The sequence below is a fragment of the Schistocerca gregaria genome, chromosome 2, assembly GCF_023897955.1.
Source record: "Schistocerca gregaria isolate iqSchGreg1 chromosome 2, iqSchGreg1.2, whole genome shotgun sequence".
Taxonomy (NCBI): domain Eukaryota; kingdom Metazoa; phylum Arthropoda; class Insecta; order Orthoptera; family Acrididae; genus Schistocerca; species Schistocerca gregaria.
This window is the reverse complement of record NC_064921.1, coordinates 1,030,119,686-1,030,141,230: the sequence shown is the minus strand read 5'-3', so window position 1 is coordinate 1,030,141,230 and position 21,545 is coordinate 1,030,119,686. Positions and strand designations below refer to the sequence as shown.

General features: G+C 44.1%; 1 protein-coding gene across 5 annotated transcripts in view; it reads right to left on the bottom strand.

The window, feature by feature from the left end:
- LOC126335549 (ankyrin repeat and fibronectin type-III domain-containing protein 1) overlaps positions 1-21,545 on the bottom strand; it is a 643,576-nt gene that overhangs the window by 537,053 nt on the left and 84,978 nt on the right. For 2 of the 5 annotated variants that reach the window (XM_049998941.1, XM_049998944.1), the window contains exon 2: positions 13,127-13,171. The exons of the other annotated variants lie outside the window; for them this stretch is intronic. The gene's annotated coding sequence lies outside the window, so the exon portion shown is untranslated. The remainder of the gene's footprint in view (positions 1-13,126; positions 13,172-21,545) is intronic. 5 annotated transcript variants of the gene reach the window in all.

Sequence of the window (21,545 nt, the reverse complement as noted above, 5' to 3'; positions counted from 1 at the left end):
TTAATACGGCTTTACTGCACACGTGGTACACCTGTTTAATACTTATTCTTAACCCACTTCATGTAACAGTAAAGAATAATTTAATATCATTAAAAATCGTTTTTAATAACATGCTATTTTTTCCATTGCCTGCAACGCGGAAACTATTAGCCCTGCAGAAAAAAAAAAAAAGAATAAGACCGCGAAACATTTCTGCCAGAAACCGCTGTTTTCGAGTTATACAAGAAAAATGTTAAAATATGACCTTTAAGCACCGCTCCACCGCCACGATCACACCCCATCGGTAAATGGGAATGCCTTATGGCTAGGGTCTCCCGTCGGGTAGACCGTTCGCCTGGTGCAAGTCTTTCCAGTTGACGCCACTTCGACGACTTGCGTGTCGATGGAAATGAAACTATGATGATAAGGACAACACAACACCCAGTCCCTGAGGGGAGAAAATCTCCGACCCAGCCGGGAATTGAATCCGGGCCGTTAGGTATGACATTCCGTCGCGCTGACCACTTTTTTTAACCTCATTTTGTTCGCTTTCGTTCGTTGCATCTGCTCGGGGCGGACGTCGTACGACATCCGTTTAAGTTCGTTGTTGATCAATTAACTCAGTTTTTTAATTACCGAGGGCTGCTAACCCTCTGACCGAACACGCTGAGCCACCGTGCTGCCGACCACTCAGCTACCAAGGGCGGATACCCCATCGGTGAGGTTTCTTGTATGTTGTTCTTGATACTCGCCGCTACTACTGCACAAAAATGTGCGATTATACGATGTTTCCCCACACTTTCTTTCGTTCACTAGACTAATGAGGCACATAAGCCTGAGACCTTTTGTGCCGTCCTTCTTCGCATACATCACTCACCTGCTAGTTTCATTAGGCGCTGGTTCGACATACTTGAGCAAAGTTATAGCACCGGTCACAAGAGTCTTTTTTTATGCAATCTCTTTTGTTGACCGAAGCGTATCACCAGCTATACCTGTAATGGCATGTATGTGATCATGTGATCGTTCCTTAAAAAAAAATAATGTTACTCCTCGGCAGTAGTTAGAGGACTTGCTGCACACTATGAAATGCACATAAAATATTTAACTGACTGACAGGTATTCCATGTTTTCATTCCTTGACAACAGTGTCCAATTTCGCAAGGAAATGCCGTTTGACCTGCGTACTGCATAGATTAACATCAATTTTGACATCATACAGATTTTATAACTGACCAGCCCATCATTTGATATGGACGTGCCCAACATATACCTCTTACGATGGCTGGAATACAGTTCTGCGACAAAATATTTCTACATACTCCTCATAGTGTACAGCAAGATGTCTTTCTACAAATACTCACCAGGTGCAGAACATGAACCATACCAGACTTTTACTCAAGTATTAAGTTTGGTGGACAAACCCTGTTTGAGTTTTGTCTTACTTCGAAACTTAACACAAATATGCACTTATCTTGTTAAATTGTCCAGTCTAACCTTAAAGACGTGACGTATCGCTCTAAATCGCGGATAAACTATTTAAGAAGTGGAACTACCAATTGCGCCTACTCATCACCGCCCATTTCCTCCAAGCTTATCGTGTGTACAGGACTTGACCAGAAGTCAAAGTGACAGGACTGGGAGCTCCAGATGGCCACGCGGTTAGAAAAAATGGCGGTTTTGGTGCGGTCGGGCAAGACATGAGCCATTTGCGTTAGCGCAGATTCCAGTGAGTGGTTGGTGCAGAGGAAAGAGCTCAGAGTGGTAAACAGAGGGTCTTGGGGTCCGGTCATTACGTGTAAACACTTTGTTTCTTTTTGTTTTCAATTTTTACGTTACTTAAATTGCAATTAAACCGAAATAATGCTCAGTACAAGGCGAATATTATTTTTTTTTAAAGGCACGACAAGGGAACCGAAAGGAAAATTTTGAATTGTAAGTAAGTTGTCTTTCAAATTTTTTGCAATACCAAAATTTTCCTTTGCCTTTTCTCTTCATGATTTTTATGAAAATATTAATAAATACCATATAATGAGCATAATTTCGGTTTATCTGTAATGTAACACAAAAATTAAAAATAAAGAAAAGACCGTTTTCGCACAACTACTCAACCCCACGACCTTCAAATAATCGTTCTGTGCTCCTATCGCTGTGTCGACCGCAGCGTGGAAACGAGTCTAACATTATGGCTCATGGCAAGCCCGACCCTCGCCCTAATGGCTATTTTTAGGGTTTCATACTTCAATTGGCAGAAGCGGAACCTTACTTTGTTGTTCTGTCCGTCTGGCCGACTGCTGAGACCTCCTTTTCTCCGGAATGGGTTGATGCATTGTTACATACTAAGGTTTACGCTCCCTTGACGGTGTAACAATTTAAGCTTCCAAATTAATGCACTCAGAAAAAACGGCCATTTTATGGAAAGATATTTTGATATTCACAAACTGACGCATCACAAACCTATATGGTACTTCCCGTTGTTCCAGAATCATGAAATTTGGGAAGAATCAAGGTTTTACAGTAAATGTACAGGAAAAACTCTGAAAAGTGTTAATTTTTGTCATTTTTTTTATCTTTTCTGCCTGTGTGAACGTCTGTTAATTGTCGAGATTCTCGATTCTCAGGATGGATAAACTATCTATATACACTGATAAGCCAAAACATTATGACCACCGCCCACTGTGACGTTGGATGCCGCGTGGTGGCTTTGCGGGCACGTGACACAGTCACAAAAATATGTAAACGGAACAAACACGGACGGGCGATTACCTTAGCGAAGATATGGGCTACAAATGGGGAAACACAGTGAGATAATCGCCTCTGACAAAGGGCAGATTATTATTGTGCAGTACCTTGAACGAGTATCTCGAAAATGGCAAACCTGGTCGAATGCACACGTGCTACTGTCATGACCTCTACGGAAAGAGGTAGAAGAGCAGTAAAACTATCACCAACCGCTAAATGGTTGGACATCCAAACCTCTTTACAAAATGTGGCGTTTGGAGACTTGTTTGCTCCATAAAGTGGGATAGATGGTGAGCTGTGGCATCTCTTCCAAAAGAGCACAATGCGGGCACACGCACAAGTGCTTAGGAGCACACTGTTCATCGTACATTGTTGGACACGGAGTGCCGCAACAAACCAACCCGTTCACATGTTGACCCAACGACATCGTAAATTACGATTGCAGAGGGCACGTGACCATCGGGATTCAACCGTCGGTCAATGAAAACGTGTCGGTTATACGTTAGTTCTCTGGTCGTCTCCACAAACGCCGTTGTCGAGGTGAACGGCGGATCGAAACGCGCAGCGCGACAAGGACGCAGGCTTGCGGGAGGAGGATTCAGCTACGGGAGGCATTCTGCTGCGCTTGCTTGGGACCCACGGTAGTAATCGAAGGCAAGTTAACTGCTGCGGACCACCTCATCCCTCCTTCCCCGACGGCGATGATGTCTTTCAGCAACATAACTGTTCGTGTCTCGGAGCCAGAACCATGCTACAGTGATCTGAGGAGTATTACAGTGAACTCACTTTGATGTCTCTGCGACCGAATTCGCCAGGCGTAAATCCTATCGAACCCATATGGGCCGATATCGGGCGCTATAACCACAACGAGAATCAGTGGCCCGTTATTTACGTGAATTACATGATCTGTGCGTAGAAAACTAATGCCACATACCTCCAACAAACCTATCAAGATGTGTGATACGCAGTATTTAGTTCCAAAGGAGGGTAACAAGCTGTCGAGCACGTGGTCATAATACACTGCTGGCCATTAAAATTGCTACACCAAGAAGGAATGGAGACGATAAACGGGTATTCAATGGGCAAATATATTACACTAGAACTGACACGTGATTACATTTTCACGCAATTTGGGTGCATAGATCCTGAGAAATCAGTACCCAGAACAACCACCTCTGGCCGTAATAACAGCCTTGGTACGCTTGGGTATTGAGTCAAACAGAGCTTGGATGGCGTGTAGAGGTACAGCTGCCCATGCAACTTCAACACGATACCACAGTTCATCAAGTGTAGCGACTGGCGTATTGTGACGAGCCAGTTGCTCGGCCACCATTGACCAGACGTTTTCAATTGGTGAGAGATCTGGAGAATGTGCTGGTCATTGTAGCAGTCGAACATTTTCTGTATCCAGAAAGGCCCGTACAGGACCTGCAATATGCGGTCGTGCATTATCCTGCTGAAATGTAGGGTATCGTAGGGATCGAATGAAGGGTAGAGCCACGGATCGTAACATATGTGAAATGTAACGTCCACTGTTCAAAGCGCCGCACCGCGAACAAGAGGTGACCGAGACGTGTAACCAGTGGCACCCCATACCATCACGCCGGGTGATACGCTAGAATGGCGATGACGAATACACGCTTCCAATGTGCGTTCACCGCGATGTCGCCGAATACGGATGCGACCATCATGATGCCGTAAACAGAACCTGGAATCATCCGAAGAAATGACGTTTTGCCATTCGTGCGCCAAGGTTCATGGTTGAGTACACCATGGCAAGCGCTCCTGTCTGTGATGCAGCGTCAAGGGTAACCGCAACTGCGGTCTCCGAGCTGATAGTTCATGCTGCTGCAAACGTCGTCGAAATGTTCGTGCAGATGGTTGTTGCCTCGCAAACGTCTCCATCTGTTGACTCAGGGATCGAGACGTGGCTGCACGATCCGTGACAGCCATGCGGATAAGATGCCTGTCATCTCGACTGCTAGTGATACGAGGCCGTTGGAATCCAGCACGGCGTTCCGTATTACCCTCCTGAAACCACCGATTCCATTTCCTGGTAACAGTCATTGGATCTCGAACAACGCGAGCAGCAATGTCGCGATACGATAAACCGCAATCGCCATAGGCTACAGTCCGTCCTTTATGAAAGTCGGAAACGTGATGGTACGCACTTCTCCTCCTTACACGAGGCATCACAAGAACGTTTCACCATGCAACGCCGGTCACCTGCTGTTTGTGTATGAGAAATCGGTTGGAAACTTTCCTCGTATCAGCACATTGTAGGTGTCGCCACCGGCCCTGTGTGGATGCTCTGAAAAGCTAATCATTTGCATATCACAGCATCTTCTTCCTGTCGGTTAAATTTCGCGTCTGTAGCGCGTCATCTTCGTGGTGTAGCAATATTAAGGGCCAGTAGTGTATTTTGGCTCACCAGTGTACATAATGTAGTTTGGACGGAACCCTTCGAGGACGAGTCCTACTTGCACCTGGCCATTTTTTCTAGTTGCTTGGCCGCCTGAAGTTCTCTCTTCTTTCTCTGTCATTTGTGGCCAGGCCCTTCATATACCGTAAATCTGGACGGAATGGCGCGACTGGGAGCAGGCGCGGTGCCCCCCGTGAGTGCGCGCACACGGCAGCCTGTGGCCACATGAGGCGGTCCGCGCGCCTCTCGCCTGCCCCACAGTTGGGCAGCAGGGTGGCGTTGCCCTCCAGCCGGCCACGGCTCGGCTCAGCGTCCAGAGGCCGCCGGGCCGGTCGCGGGCTGCAAAAACAAAGGACAAGAGGCGGCCAGACTCGCAGGTCAGCCGGCCGGGTTCATTGTTCTCCATCGGCGTCTGCGACATGCTCGCAGCGGACACCTCCGCCTGGCCCTGCCTCCCTTCAACGCACTCGGTCTTCACGCAGTGGATGTCAATGATCAGGCACTTCCGTTTCCAGTTTTTTTTTTTTTACCGATCTCAAAGCAGTGCAACGCTGCTGCCGAAATGATAGCGGAATCCACTCCCGATTCCCTTCTCTGACAGTACACAAATTGGTACGAATGCAAAGATTCGTGACATTTTAATGTTATGCATGTCATCGAATGTGAAAAATGGCTCTGTGCACTACGGGACTTAACTTCTGAGGTGTTTAGTCCCCTAGAACTTAGAACTACTTAAACCTAAGTAACCTAAGGACATCACACACGTCCATGCCCGAGGCAGGATTCGAACCTGCGACCGTAGCGGTCGCGCGGTTCCAGACTGTAGCGGCTAGAACCGCTCGGCCACTCCGGCCGGCTCGACTGTGAATTTTCGGTGGTTAAACGGACCACATCGATGTTTAAAGCTTTCCCAGCGTACTGATTGTTCCATTAAAACATGGGAGAACAGCCGGATGTCCTGCCACGATATTTCGGCGCAGAGTCTTCTGCCCATCTTCAGGAGACTACCACTGTACTACGGCTAGAAGACTCTGCGCCGAAATATCGTGGCAGGACGTTTCTGACATCCGGCAGTTCTCCCGTGTTTTTATGGAACATACGACATAAAAACTTTAATTATAACTTCTGAATGACAAAACCATTTTAAATCTCCATTATAGACTGTAAAATTGTTGATATAAGATGTCCCTTATTCCGACACGTATTTTTTACATTACTACCCAGTCGCGGCTTGTGGCCATTTTCAAATGACGTTGCGTTAATGATAAGCGTGTCATTTGAAAATGGCCGCAGGCTGAAATTGGCCAGTAATGTAAGACAACACGTAAAATGTTGAAGGTCATTTTGTATTCAGAATTTGACAGCCTATAGTTGATATTTAACATAGTCAGAAATTGTGTCGAGCATGCGGACTCACACGTGAAAAAACTAATTTAGTTAAAAGTATCAGCCATACACATTATTCTTCTCTTCCAAGAATAATGCGTCTCGACAATGCAAACTCTGACCCGCACGTTTTATCACTCAGGCTTTCATTGTTTTAAATTTCATGGTATAAAGATAAGTTTTTAGTTGTGTAGTTCGTCCTAGAAATGAAGAATACGTGGGAGCTTTTTTTTTTTTTACTGTAAAATACAGCGACCAGCCACTTTTTTCCTTCTTCTTCGTAAAGAAGAAACGCCAAGAAAAAAAACAAGGAGAGGAGAATGTAAGTAAAATAAACAACTGATAGTGCGCAACTCAAAACTCGAGAAATTGAAGTAAATGATTGGGATCGTTGCTTTTGCACAGGCCAGCTGCAGCATCCAAACTGCTGTCGACAGTGTTGCACTGTAGAAACTGAAGATACATGTAATTTGCCAGCTGAAGATGGGTGCAAACCCGAAATACATATTGACATAAATAAAACGCATAAAAAAGTGGCTGGTCGCTCTATTTTTATAGTAAAATATCATTTCCACGGCCACGGAGCTCAACAGTCCAAATAAAATGGAGAAATTATTACGTGGGAGCTTACTTGATTAAAGACCAGTCCCGTGACCTAAATATTCAGTAAAGTTTTAACAGACTCCATCCACGGGGGAATAGGTCTGATATAGAGTGGAAAATACGGTATACCACAGGCTATTATTCGAAGTCCATTGTTTTTCATAATATATGACGTCCAGTAAATTAAACATAGAAACTTCAAGTAGATGTCGATGGTTTCTTGAGAAACAGACTGAGAATACGAATCTAAGAGTATGTCTGAAATGTTGTATGAGGAGGCTAGATAGCATCCAAGTTACAGAAGTCAATGCCGGTCACATCGACATAAGACTATAGTGTTGCTGCGACGCCATCTAACGCCACGTCAGGGCCATTACGAGGATTTGGGCTAGCCATCCATCGTCCGTCAGAAAATCTGGTCCTCTCAGCAACCATACAACATAGCAGGTCCGTAGCTTCCTTTGATCGCGTTTCCGGACGTGTGTTGCTATACTAAAGCCACTCTCTACAAACCCTCGACAGTTGTCGGTACCCCTTTATCTCATTCTGTTCACCAACAATGTTCAAATGTGTGTGAATTCCTAACGGACGAAACTGCTGAGGTCATCGGTCCCTAGACTTACACACTACTTAAACTAACTTAAGCTAAGAACAACACACACAGCCATGCCCGAGCGAGGACTCGAACCTCCGGCGGGAAGGCCCGCGCAATCCGTGACATGGCGCCTCTGACCGCACGGCCACTCCGCGCGGCTGTTCATCAAGATTCTGCATCTGACATGACAGAGGACGAAAAAGATTCTATTGAGAAAAGCGATATTGTATAAATGTGAAAGACGTTAAATGAAATATAAATTATTTAGCAGATCACTTAGCTTCTACAAAATCCAGTGGATAGAGTACCCAATAGAGAACTGTTGCAAAATATAAGTTTTATCGAAACAACGTGAACAAGAAAGTGAGGCCGACAGTTTAAAATTCTTAGAATTTAAGACGGATTAGGAGTCATCTTGGAAGTATTACATTCAGGATATTGCATAGAAGCAAACTGCTGTTACGTTTACTATAAGAATAATTTCAAATGTCTCTAACGTGAAAAGCGATAGCTTCTTTACTTTGAACGCTTTCACTCTGTCTTGTTTAACAGCGTCAGAATTTGTGGCAATTATGTGCGTTCACAGATAATATTCTTAGCCGAAAAAATTATAGTCAGAAAGGTACGCGGTATCAGTTGACGAACCTCATGCAGAACGTCATTCAAACACCACAGAATTCTGAGTGCGATCCCCTCAGGGAATTTGTGATGAATAATGTGGACTCAATTAATCAACTGGGGTTAAGGTGCGCAGTTTAATTGGACAGGCTTCCAGCAAAACTGAAATATCTTAGTGGTAATCGCCAGATTATGAATTCTAAGTTGAAAAACACCTTTACGACTTACTCCTTGCGCTGGGGCGGTATTATTTATTGTATGTACTGTTAAAAATATTTGATTTTTATATTTTTCATTCTTTTTTTGATTTTCAGTGTGCTTACAAGCCGTCTATGTTAACGGCCTTGCCTGGTTCCCATCAGATCGACGAAATGAAGCACTGTCGGGCTTGGCTAGCACTTGGATGGGTCACCGTCCATGTATGACGTGTGGTGTTGACAAGCGGAGTGCACTCAGCCCTTATGAGGCCAACTGAGGAGCTACTTGGCTGGGGATTAGCGGATCCGGTCACGAAAACTGACAACAGCCGGAGAGCGGTGTGATGACCACATGCCCTCCGTATCCGCATCCGGTGACGCCTAAGGGCTGAGGATGACACGGCGGCCGGTCGTCACCGTTGGACCTTCAAGGCTTGTTGCGACGGTGTTTGTTTATGAGCTATCTGTGAATTATGTAGCGCGTCGTTCCATGGTGAGTAAGCTTTCGCTCGCAAAGTTGCACGCAACTTGGTAAATCAAATTTAAAAAAAAGATAAAGTGAAGTGGTTCAAACTGGCAATCGTCTGCCATTGTTAAGTGACTGTCTCGCCGTGTGGTTGGCGACATGGATATGAACGCATTGCTGGTAGTGATATAAGTGGTACGGAGTGCTTTAAAATGGAGCGACCACATAAATCTAATCCCAGGAAAGGCAAACGCCAGACAGATTCGTTGGAAGAAAGCATATGTAGTCCGTCATCAAAGGAGGTAGTTTTCAAAAGCCTCATTTCGACCAGTATTTGAATATTACTCGTCAGTATGGGAACTTTACCAGATAGGATCGATAGAGCGAATACAGAAGATCCAAAGATGAGCAGTGCGTCTCGTTACAGGTTCATTTAACACGCACGAAGGCCTCATGGATATGGTCAGTCAACTCCAGTGAAAGACGCTTTGAGAGACGTTCCGCACCATTGTGCGGTTTGCTGTTGAAGTTACGAGAGCGTAAGTTCCTAGAAGAGCCTCCCAATTTATTCATACAATGAAAGCTTTCACGACCGGATGTGTGGCCGTGGGTTATGGAACTCTTCTATGGTTTACATAGCGGATGTTTTCCCAGCAGATTTGACTGCTCTTTTCAGACACTGTCTTACCTCAAGTCAGTTCCAGTGGGAAGAGGAGTTTTATCAGCAGGTTGATGGTGTGGCCATGGGTAACCCATTGAGTCCTACGATCGCCAATTTTTACATGGAAAAATTCGAACAATTAGATCTGGAAAAAGCGAAAAAGAAATCATGTCGATGGTATCGATATGTGGATGATACATTTATGGTTCGGTCACTTGGCAAAAATGCTTTAGAGGAATTCTTTTGTTATTTAAATAATATAAATACCAAAATCCAATTTACCATGCAAATGGAGAAAGACCATGCAATATCCTTCTTGGACGTCTTTGTTATGAGACAGACTGATGGCAGCTTGAAACACAATGTCTTTCGGAAGGTTGCACATACCGACAGATACTTGCATTCCAATCATCATCCATACCAGAAAAGGGTGGTAAATAAAAGTCTAGTGGACAGAACTAAAAGGATTTGTGCGGCGGAATACCTGGACGCCGAGTTAAAACATCTAAAGCAGGCTTCTGCGAAGAATGGGAGCTCTAGTAAGGACATAAATAGAGTTTTGCGACCGAATAACAGGAGGCCTAAGAACAACGATAGGATCCTTCATAAAAAAAGTAACGGATCAAATCGGCAAGATTCTAAGGAAACATAACGTTCGACCGATTTTCATACCTACTAAGAAAATAGGCCAAGCACTTCGGTCCGTTAAGGTTAAACGTCCCGTTCTGTCTGCAAGTGGTGTACGCAAGATTACATATACGTATGACAAGGTCTACATTGGAACTACAAAGAGACGTGTGAATACACGGGTGAAGGAACATAAAAGTGTTTGCCGACTAGGGAAAGCAGACAAGTCAGCCGTGGCGGAATGTGCTCTCCAGTCAGGTGATCACGTACTGAAATTTTCGGAAACTGAAGTTTCATGTACTATGACGAACTATTATCCACGGCTACATAGAGAAGCCATCGAACTATATAAACATGGGGATAATTTTGACAGAAAAGGAGAAGTCACGAAACTCAGCGATATATGGACAGTGACTCTATAGAATCGATGAGAAGCTTTTATCTTTGACGTACTATGATCGATAGTTATATTTATCTCTGCTATGAAGTGAAATCCAAACCCCGCCCACTTTCCACGGTGTTCAGGCCGCTCTTCGACGTACGACTCAGACGGCAAGACTCAGCACAACCAGGAGCACCTCCGAAGATGTCCAACGTAGCTTTGGACGAAACGTCAAGGATAGAAGAGTTCCATGGACCACGGCCATACAATCCGGAAGAATTCTTTGCGGTTGGAACAAATTTATTGCTTCCATTCGCCACTGGAACAGGAAAGGGACCAAGTGACAGTGGAATAGAAAGCACCCTACGCCACATACCGCAAGGTGGCTTGCTGAGGATGGATGTAGATTCAGGTGTAGATATGGAGATCGTCGTCACATTAAGACAAGAAACGCGTTTTGCTCACTGTGTTCGCTTCAGACTCGCGATGACGTGAGAAACAGCCCGGCTCGAAGCTAATGTCTTTATTGGGTAAGAAGCCGAAGACCAAGTAGTCAACTTATAAATATTGTTACAGCCATTAAGAAGATTTTCTTTTTATATTTTATGTTTATGACTTACAGGGGAGTGACAGGGCTGGGTGCTCGGTGAGTGACCATAATTTTAAAACTTTTATTTAACAGTGCGGTAGAGATTTTGTATTACAAACAGAGTGTTAAAAAGTTATGGCAGCAATGCGTTAAAATACAACAAGTGGCTCAATAACGAGGAATTCAGTCACGGCAGAAGGCGAGGGCCGGTTACGTCAGTCCCAGTTGGGCTGTTCGGTGGTACTCCAGGGTTCCCTCTCATGTTCCTCGCTCGCTCCTCCTGCCAGTTCGGCCCGATGTGTCCGGCTGGCCTCGCACGCACACACACGCACACACACACATACACACGTGTCAGCACTCGCGCCACTGCACCTCTCGCTGACAGCGCCCTCATGCAGTCGTGCTGCTGCGGCCGCAACTCTGTTCGCGCGGCTTTCTACACTGCTGCGGGCTGAGTGACGTCACGGCCCAGCGTCGCGTTTATAATAGAGTTGCCACAAGACCTGCAATTTCCCGCTAGCGTTACATCAAAAAGGAGTCACCGAGAAATCCGACAGATGTGACAGTGCGTTCAGACTAAAGGCACTTCCGTATAAAATGCATGTTTGAACCGTCAGCTGTTTTTATTTTACACCCAGACATCTACCGCTATCGGTCTTGGACCATCTTCACCGCTCTGTATTCATCTAGTATTCGTATGTTTGCTTTTCAAGTCCCCTGTCACATATTTACATTCATGGCATGGCGCCACACATTTTAAGTAATGACCAATGCAATATGGCGGCTTAAACCGTTTTAACCCGTCATTCGTGAAGATGGTTCAAGACCGAAATCGGTAGGTGTTTGGGTGTAAAATAAAAACAGCTGATGGTTCAAATGTGCATTTTATACATTGCTTAACGGCTGTTGACAGTAACCTTCCAAAAACACATCTACGTCTACATGATTACTCTGCAATTCACATTTCAGTTCTTGGCAGAGGGTTCATCGAAGCACAATCATACTATCTCCCTACCATTCCACTACCGAACAGCGCTCGGGAAAAACCAACACCTAAACCTTTCTGTTCGAGCTCTGATTTCTCTCATTTTAATTTGATAATCATTCCTTCCTATGTAGGTTGGCCTCAACAAAATACTTTCGCATTCGCTGTCAGCGAGAGGTACAGTGACGCGAGTGCTGACACGTGTGTGTGTGTGTGTGTGTGTGTGTGTGTGTGTGTGTGTGTGTGTACATGCGAGGCCAGCTGGACACGTGGGGCAGAAATGGCAGGACGATCGAGCGAGGAATATGAGAGGGAACCCTGGAGTAGCCGAACTGGACTGATTTAACCGGTTCTTGCGTTCTGTCTTCGACTGTCAGAATTTTATCAGCAAACTGTCAAAGTATTCATCATAAAGTTTCCGAATTTGCTGCCCTCAAGGAAATTCCTCACGCACCAATCATTTTTGGGACCGAGAGCTGGCTGGAATCCGAAGTGGAAAGCTATGAGAAATTTAGCGAGCCGTGAAACATGTACCGGAAAGACAGATTATAGGTCATAGGAGGGGGAGTGTTCATTGCACTTGACAAAAATATTCTCTCTGTTGAGGTCGAAGTGGAGCGTGGCAGTGAAGTCATCTGGTCACGTATAACGTATATTTAATTATTTCATTAACAGTACATAATAAACCACCGCCTTGAAATATAAGGCGGGTCGGATGCTTCTGAATCTAACAGCAAACACATCTTATTGGTATACAGTTGTTAATGCTTTTTTAAATAATATAAAGAACATAAGCTAAAATTCATGTATTCCACATATGAAGTGATCAATCAGTATTTAATCTGTATAATCTGTGTGAAAATACATTAGCACAAACCATTTCAGATGAGAATAGCTCGAGATTGTACCTGGACCTTCTCATCTGAAATAGGTAGAAATAGACCATTATCAACAAACATGCTACTTAGACTATATTACACATCCAAATACAGCATATCACTTCCCTCTACATACAACAAATTATTTTCACCACACTCATTGTATTACAATTTTTTTCATTGACATTTGCATTATATAAATTATATTCTCATCAACTAGGTCACGTATAACAGGAGTGGGTGAAACCAAGTTATTTGTGGGTGTTTTTTTCCCGCTGTGACAATTCTAAAGCCATTCAAAAAGTTTACGGTCAGTAGTGTGGAAATACCCAGCTCATGAAATACTACTTGGAGGCGACCTTAACCTACCGAATTTAGACTGGCGTGTCTATGGATTCATTGCAGACAGTCATACGAAATACTTTTGAACATGTTTTCTTAAAACAGTCGCGGGGCAGCTACCTCGGCAGCCACACTCAATGCAAATATCTTAGATCTTGTAGCTGCAAACAGGTCGGACCTTATCGACAATGTCAGTATAACAACAGGGATTAGCACCCATGTTGTCATTATAGCAACAATGGGTACGAAGGTTAATAAACCAGTCAAGAAGGCTCGGAGAGTGTTCCTGCCAGATAAAGGAAATCAGCAGTCGTCAGTATCTTACTTAGACAGTGAGCTGACAGCACTTTGTTTCAGTAAGATGGACGTAGAGGAATTACGGGCAAAATTTAAGCCGATCATAAATCGTGGCCTGGAGAGTTATGTATATAGTAAGTGGATAGAGGATGGAAAAGGCTCACCACGGTTTGATAACGAAATTCGGAAGATGCTGAGAAAACAGACTGTTGCACTCTCAATTCAGAAGAGAATGCACAAATGAAGACATTCAGAGGCTCGTAATGATCCATGCGTCTATGAAAATATCTGTGCGAGAAGCATACAAAACTACCACCGTCACAGCTTAGTAAGAGATCTAGCAGCCAATTAGAGAAAATTCCGGTCCTACGTGAAATCACTAAGCGGGTCTAAGGCTTACATTCAGTTCCTCGTTGATCAGTCTAGTGCGACAGTTGAAGATAGCAAAACGAAGCCCAAGTTTTAAATTTCTTGCTTCGTTCACATAGGAGAATAGTACAAACATACCGTCTTTTGGCCATCGGACAGCTTCCCGTATGGTCGACATGTAATTAGTATTTCTGGCATGGAGAAACAACTGAAGGATTTTAAAGCAAATAAGTCACCAGGTCCCGGTGGAATCCCAATTTGATTTTTGAAAGAGTACTCTATGGCACTGGCCCCTTACCTAGCTTGCATTTAACGTGAATCTTTCGCCCAGCACAAAGTCCCAAGCGACTGCAAAAAAGCACAGGCGACTCCAGTATAAAAAGGGATAAAAGAACCGACCCACAAAAACTTCGATTTGCTGCAGAAGCGTTTAACATATTCTCATTTCAAATATAATAATCTTTCTTGAGTATGAGAAGCTTATGTCCACAAGTCAGCGTGGTTTTAGAAAGCATCGTTCGTGCACAACTCAGCTTGCCATTTTCTCACATAGTATAATGCGAATTATGGATAAAGAGCATATTTCTAGATTTGACACGGTGCTCCGCTGCAGGCTGTTAATGAAGATACGAGCACGTCCTCTAACATCCCTACCCACCAAGGCGCTCTTGGACTATTTGGTTGGGTCGTTTTGAATCACCCCTCTCCCCTACGCCCCTTACTTGAGGCCTTCCGATTATCATCTTTTCACCACCTTGGAGATGCACATGAGTAGGATTAAATTTTCAACCGACTAGCTGTTGCAGAAAGAGTTCGTGAAGTGGGGAAGGAATTTGTAGCAGAGTTCTTCGAGGAGGCCATAAAGAAGCTTATGGCGTAACTCACCATATGAACTGAACGGGATGGCGCTTATGTAGATACTTGACTAACAAGTGTATCAAAAATACCCCGTAATTTTTTTATACAATTTTTCTAAAAATAATGTAAAAAATCTAGTACACTTACTTTCTGAGCATGCCCCGTGATGCCAAGGTGCACCTTCGTTCGCAATCCAGATTTAATGTAGGTCCCTCTATGATTCACTGGTTATGTCAGTTCAAAGGTCAGAGGAAGGGAAGAGGCACTCTGATGTTCAAATTAACCTTCGGATTGAGTACTGGTTCTTTATTTTTTTATTTACGAAGAAGGTTAAAGCACCGATTACTGAAAATTCGCCATTCTAACCCATCAACGACATAAAGGACTGTAAGCTCTTGCCCTACCTGTTTGTGCGCCTCCTGGCCTACAGTTTAAGGGCCCTGATATGTTTTACTCTGTACAATGAGTCAGCACTGTTTCGCAGAGTAAACGAACACAAATTCCGCTGCATGGTTACCCTGACGTTACACGAGCGCGCTAGTGGCGCCCGAGGTCTATTTGCTTTGATCACATTGGCTCTGTCGGCAACTGTTTGTTCAAGCGTAAGTGGTTGTTATGCGAAGAGACCTATGGGGCCAGAAAGCCTGATCGAAATTTCCGATGTGTTTCCCTAAAACGTAAATGAATAGTGTGTAGGTACACTGTTTGATGGAGAAAACTCTTGTCTTCTACCGTACTGAAAAGACAAGAAGAACAAAGACATCAGAAACAATATCCGTTGTACAGTCATGTAGCGCTATGTCCATCTAACTCAGGTGCCGTGCACGAGAGAAAATGCAAGATATGAAACTGTACGGTAGCCGACAAATAGCTTTGACATAGCTTCACACAATACGTTATATAAGCTACAATGACATTTTTCGGAGACTTCTTTCTGACGTAACGTTCACAGGGAATCTCATTTCTTGGTGCGTGTCTATGAAAATGTCAGATACTTGGACACGTTTCAGTTACGTTATAAGAATAATATAAACTACAGTAAATGTCATTAATATCTGGTCCTATATATTGATTGATACATTCTACGATCACATTAATTACGTGACAGATAACGGTTTCGAAATAAGCCACATTCATTTCGGGAGGTAATGTATACAACCACGTTGACCAAAGAGTGATACATGGAGCCATATGTAACCACATCTTAGACATCCGTTGGAGGGAAAATTCCAACTACGTTGCACATTTACACTGCTGTCTGCTGTTTCGACCGCAACTAATTTAATTAATCGAAAGGAGAGGGGCAGATCACCACACGTACAATGCAACGTAAAAGCGCTTACGCACACACACGCAGACCATAGAAGGTGCTGTGCATTGTAGAAATATTCCATTGGACATTCGACTCTTGCACCCATACTCGTTTCCAATTTCTTTTAATCACAACGGAGTGGTAAAACGTGGCAATTAAACACGCTGAAATGTGCCGCACTTTTATTACAATGCCTTGCATACATCTGTGAACGACCTACCTATTGCAAATTCGTATACCAAGTTTCTTAACTATAGTCCTAATATTCTCGTTCTAATCCAGCGATATCCGTAACCAATACCATACAAACGTCTTATTTCGACATTTTGGAAATACGTATGCAATATTGCCGCTCCATAACGTGCACTATACAAACATCTATTTTAAGACACTGTTTGGAAGCAAGCATGAGACCGTGTTGCGATGAAACGAAATTTAAAAAAAAGGGCAATGCCTATATGAGAATCGGGCTTTTTTGCGGTCGAGCTCAGTCCTCGACTTTATTTACGGCGACATACTGCCAAAGAAGACAACGCAAAGCCTGGCTGTAGCTAACAGACAGCGTTACGAATTTCCTATTCTAATCTTTGCGCCATCAGTACTTTTCCCTTTCAGTTCTGTGTTAAAGAGTATTCTAATACATCAGACCGTCTCGCCTCGCTCTTACATCTACAACTATACTGTGCAAGCGCCACTGAAGTATGTGGTGTCATTCTTGAATGGTGCATAGGTGGAACGAGTACCGGTCGATTTTCTCGATTTTAGCATCATATATATAGGGTGTAACAGGTACAAGCGTACGTATTTCTGTTGGTGATTGAAGACGGTGTACTGAACAACGTTACACAGTATTCACCCTTACGTCGCCTGCAAAGCAAAAATTATAGTCATTACAAACATAATGATTTTAGGTTAGTATCTCCATGTACCTGTATCAAGCCATTAATGCTTATTTTCCCCTGAGCAGCAGGTCACGTGTTAAAATGTGGACGTGTGCACACAAGACGGTTAGTCTATACTGACAGGCGTAGTCTAGTTAGTGGTGAAGTACGACCATGCAGAAAACATCAAGTCATGGAGTTTGTGACGTGTTTGTGGGAAGATTATTAGACGCAGAGAAAAAACAATCAACACACCGGTGTGTGTACATATCAAGGTACCACATTTAAAAATATTTGCACTTACATCCTTTACATCCTATATGTATAGAGTGGACATAAATAAAACCGACAAACTGCAGGAACAGATTCTTGACTGGAAGTGGAGGAAAAGAGATCCTGTGAAATGAGCGGTGTGGGTGCAACGACAAGTCCCCCGGGAACACATTACAGAGCTGCATCACACCCACGCCACAACGGATGTTCAGAGTGGCCTCCTTGGGACTTCAGGTGAAGTGACAGCAGCGGTTAGACGTAGGATCCACAAAGCGCACTCTGGCTTGCGCCACGTAGGCGGGCCACTTGCCTGGAGCTGCCACTAGGGTCCGTCTCAGTATCCTGTAGAACCCTGTCCTCCAAATCTGGTGCATACACAGTCCGCCGTCTCCCTGCTCGTTCGTATGTATGGAAGGACCATCGATCACACAAACGCCCAAAACGGGCTTGCACTGTTGCGTGATGATGTTGTGGGTGGTATCTGTGAAGGTACTTGTTTTGGTGTAGCCGTACTGCTTCTCGACCGTTTCCAAGTGCTTGGTCGTATACAGACACCATCTCGTATTATTCCCGATGTGAATACCGGACCATTCTGCTGCTTACAGCACGCTGCGTCAATCACACAGCCTGCAAACACTCAAGGAACACAAGGCACGTGGTCAGAGGAAGTTTCTTTCGCCAGCGCCAGCTTCCTTGGCAACGATACATTTCCTGTGACATGTCCATACGGATCTTTTTCCTCCAATTCCAGGCAGTAATTCATCCCTACTGTTTGTCTGCTACATTAATGTTCACTGTATATAAACAGGGTGTAAATTTTAAGTTGACAAACCAGAATAACTCGAAAAATAAGCTTCTCAGGAAAAAATGTGTAGAATCCAAAGTTGATTATTTTCGAGGGTGACATCTGCTGGTGCTAAAATTAGCACTCCACCCCAGCCCCCTGGGGGTGGGGCGGGAGGCAACTTTAAAATTTCTAATGGGAATCCCCATTTTTTATTGCAGAATAGATTATACATAGAAAACTACATACATTTTGTCTTAAACGTTTCTTTTGATTCTTGGTAGTTGCTGTAATTCAAGAAAATCCATGTTATCATTTTTTCGTGCAAAATGGTTACGAATAAATAAAAAATACTTATTTACTTCGTAAATTGTGATTCGCTAAAACTAAAACTCTCCCTCTCTCCCATAGGGTTGGGTTTGAGAGAGAGGAATTAGAGCTTTACGAATGTTGACCCAAATACTGAACTATTTTTTTCCGCAGATTCGGATAAGTTTTGTTTGTTTCGTGGTCATAAGGCCACACAACTTTTAATTATCAAACGAATCATCTGACTAGCTAACTAACTAACCAAACATCCTACTTACTAACGAGTGAACTCATTAACTAACAAAACTTATCATTTGTAAAACTCTCTCTCTCAGATCCTACCCTATGAGGAGAGAGGGAGAGTTATAGTTTTAGCGAATTACAATTTACGTAGTACATAAGTATTTTTTATTTATCCGTAACCATTTTCCACAGCAAAAATGATAACATGGATTTTCTTGAATTACAGCGACAACTACCAAGAATCCAAACAAACTTATAAGAGAAAATGTATGTAGTTTTTATGTAGAATCTGATTCTGCAATAAAAAATGGGTGTTCCGATTTGAAATTTTAAAGTTGCCTCCCGTCCCACCCCCAGGGGGTTCTACACATTTTTTCGTGAGAAGCTTATTTTTCGAGTTATTCTGGTCTGTCAACTTAAAATTTACACTATGTATATGTGCTGCTCATGAATGGCAGCACGAGAGGTCGAATCACCAAATTGACGTACAAATACGCAGTCAGCGAGCGTGGGATAACGACGAGGGTGCTCCTGTTGTTAAGAACGTGTTTGGTTCTAAATGTCTGAGTAGCACAGTCCACATTAAAATAATGTAGAACAATCAAATTCGCGGAAAAACATTTGTCTAGATAACGTATTTAAGCTAGAGGAACATTGCAAGATCATAGGTTAATGTAAGCGGGGTACAGGTCATTGCAAATGCGAATTGCTGGGACATCAATAACAGGTGTAGCCGCCAGAATGTCGAATGCAAGCATACAAATGTGCATGCATTGTGTTGTACAGGTGTCAGATGTCAGTGTGTGGGATGGAGTTCTACACCTGTTGCACTTCGTCGGTCAATAAAGGGACGGTTAATGCTGGTTGAGGATGGCGCTGGAGTTGTCGTCCGATGATGTCCCACGTGTGCTCAATTGGAGACCATATGTGCTCAATTGGTGAACGATCAGACCAAGAGAAAACGTCGATCCTCTGTAGAGAATGTTGATTTACAACGGCGGTATTTTGCCGAGCGCTATTCAGTTAAAAAAGCCTGGAATGGCGGCAAAACAGGTGGAATCACGAAACTGACCTACATATTTGGAGTCAGGGGGCGGGGGATAGCCACGACAGTGCTCCTGCTGTCACACGCAGTCTCACCCCAGACCGTAACTCCAGTTGTGACTCCAGTGTGTCCACTACTTAGACGGGTTGGTTGCAGGCCGTCGAGTGTCCTCCTTCTAATCAACACAGAGAGGCAGAACCCGTTTTCACCAGGGAACGCAACAGACCCGGCCCCCTGCCCTCAGATGAGCTTTTGCTTGGCACCACTGAAGTCGCAAATGGCGGTGTTTTGCATCAGTGGAACGGCCGCCACAGAGCCTGATTCGGAGATGTCCTTGAAGTAACAATTCGTTGTGTCACCGCTGTGTCAGCCGCTGCTCATTTTGCAGCTGCAGATGAAGTACATGCAGCAAAGCCAAGAGCCCAACACGATAGATCTTCCCTCTCGGTAATACCACGTGGCCGACCGGGGCCCTATCTTTTTCCAACCGTACATTGTAGGGGCCAACGCTGCCAGCAATCGTATACAGTGTCTGCACCCCTGGCAAATCTTTCTGCAATATCGCAGAAGGAACATACTGCGTCTCGTAGCCCTATTACGCGACCTCATGTAAATTGACTGGAAATGCCATGTGGCTAAGGCCTCCCGTCGGGTAGACCGCTCGCCCGGTGCAAAGTCTTTGAAGTTGACGCCACTTCGGCGACTTGCATGTGGATGGGGATGAAATCAGGATGATAAGGACAACACAACACCCAGTACCTGAGCGGAGGAAAACTCCGATCCAGCCGGAAATCGAACCCGGGCCGTTAGGTATGACATTCCGTCGCGCTGACCACTCAGCTACCAGGGGCGGAATGTAAATTCAGTGAGGTATTGATAATGGCGTCTTTGTCGCCTTAAGGGGGGTAGGACGTCAAAGGGACCGACTTGGAGCAGGAGAGGCATCACAGGACATTTTAATTTCCAGTGTCTATACCATTGCAAATAAATTCATTAAACTTTTTCAGCATCACCAGGAAGAATTCATGATTCACACTCATTGCAGTGGAAGTTCGAAAACATAGCAAAATAAATTTTTTTTACGTGTGAAATTTCATCATTTTTACATTTACTAATGGCTGCATTTGTTGCTATAGGTATACTTTTCTTCATAAGTTACTGAGATTCTTCGATGAATTTTGCACAGCATACATACCATACTTACAGGTGTATGAAACTCTAGAATTTATTTAATTTATGAAAAAACGCCTTCCCCATGAACCATGGACCTTGCCGTTGGTGGGGAGGCTTGCGTGCCTCAGCGATACAGATGGCCGTACTGTAGGTGCAACCACAACGGAGGGGTATCTGTTGAGAGGCCAGACAAACGTGTGGTTCCTGAAGAGTGGCAGCAGCCTTTTCAGTAGTTGCAGGGGCAACAGTCTGGATGATTGACTGATCTGGCCTTGTAACACTAACCAAAACGGCCTTGCTGTGCTGGTACTGCGAACGGATGAAAGCAAGGGAAACTACAGCCGTTATTTTTCCCGAGGGCATGCAGCTTTACTGTATGGATAGAGCAGCATGGAAAGCTCCATCAAACCAGTCTCAGGACTGAAGACACCAACAACAACAACATGAAAAAACAAATGATCTCTTGTATTTTAAACTTCACGTTTAGAAAAAACACAAATTTTGTATTTAATTACCTCAATTTTTACCACAG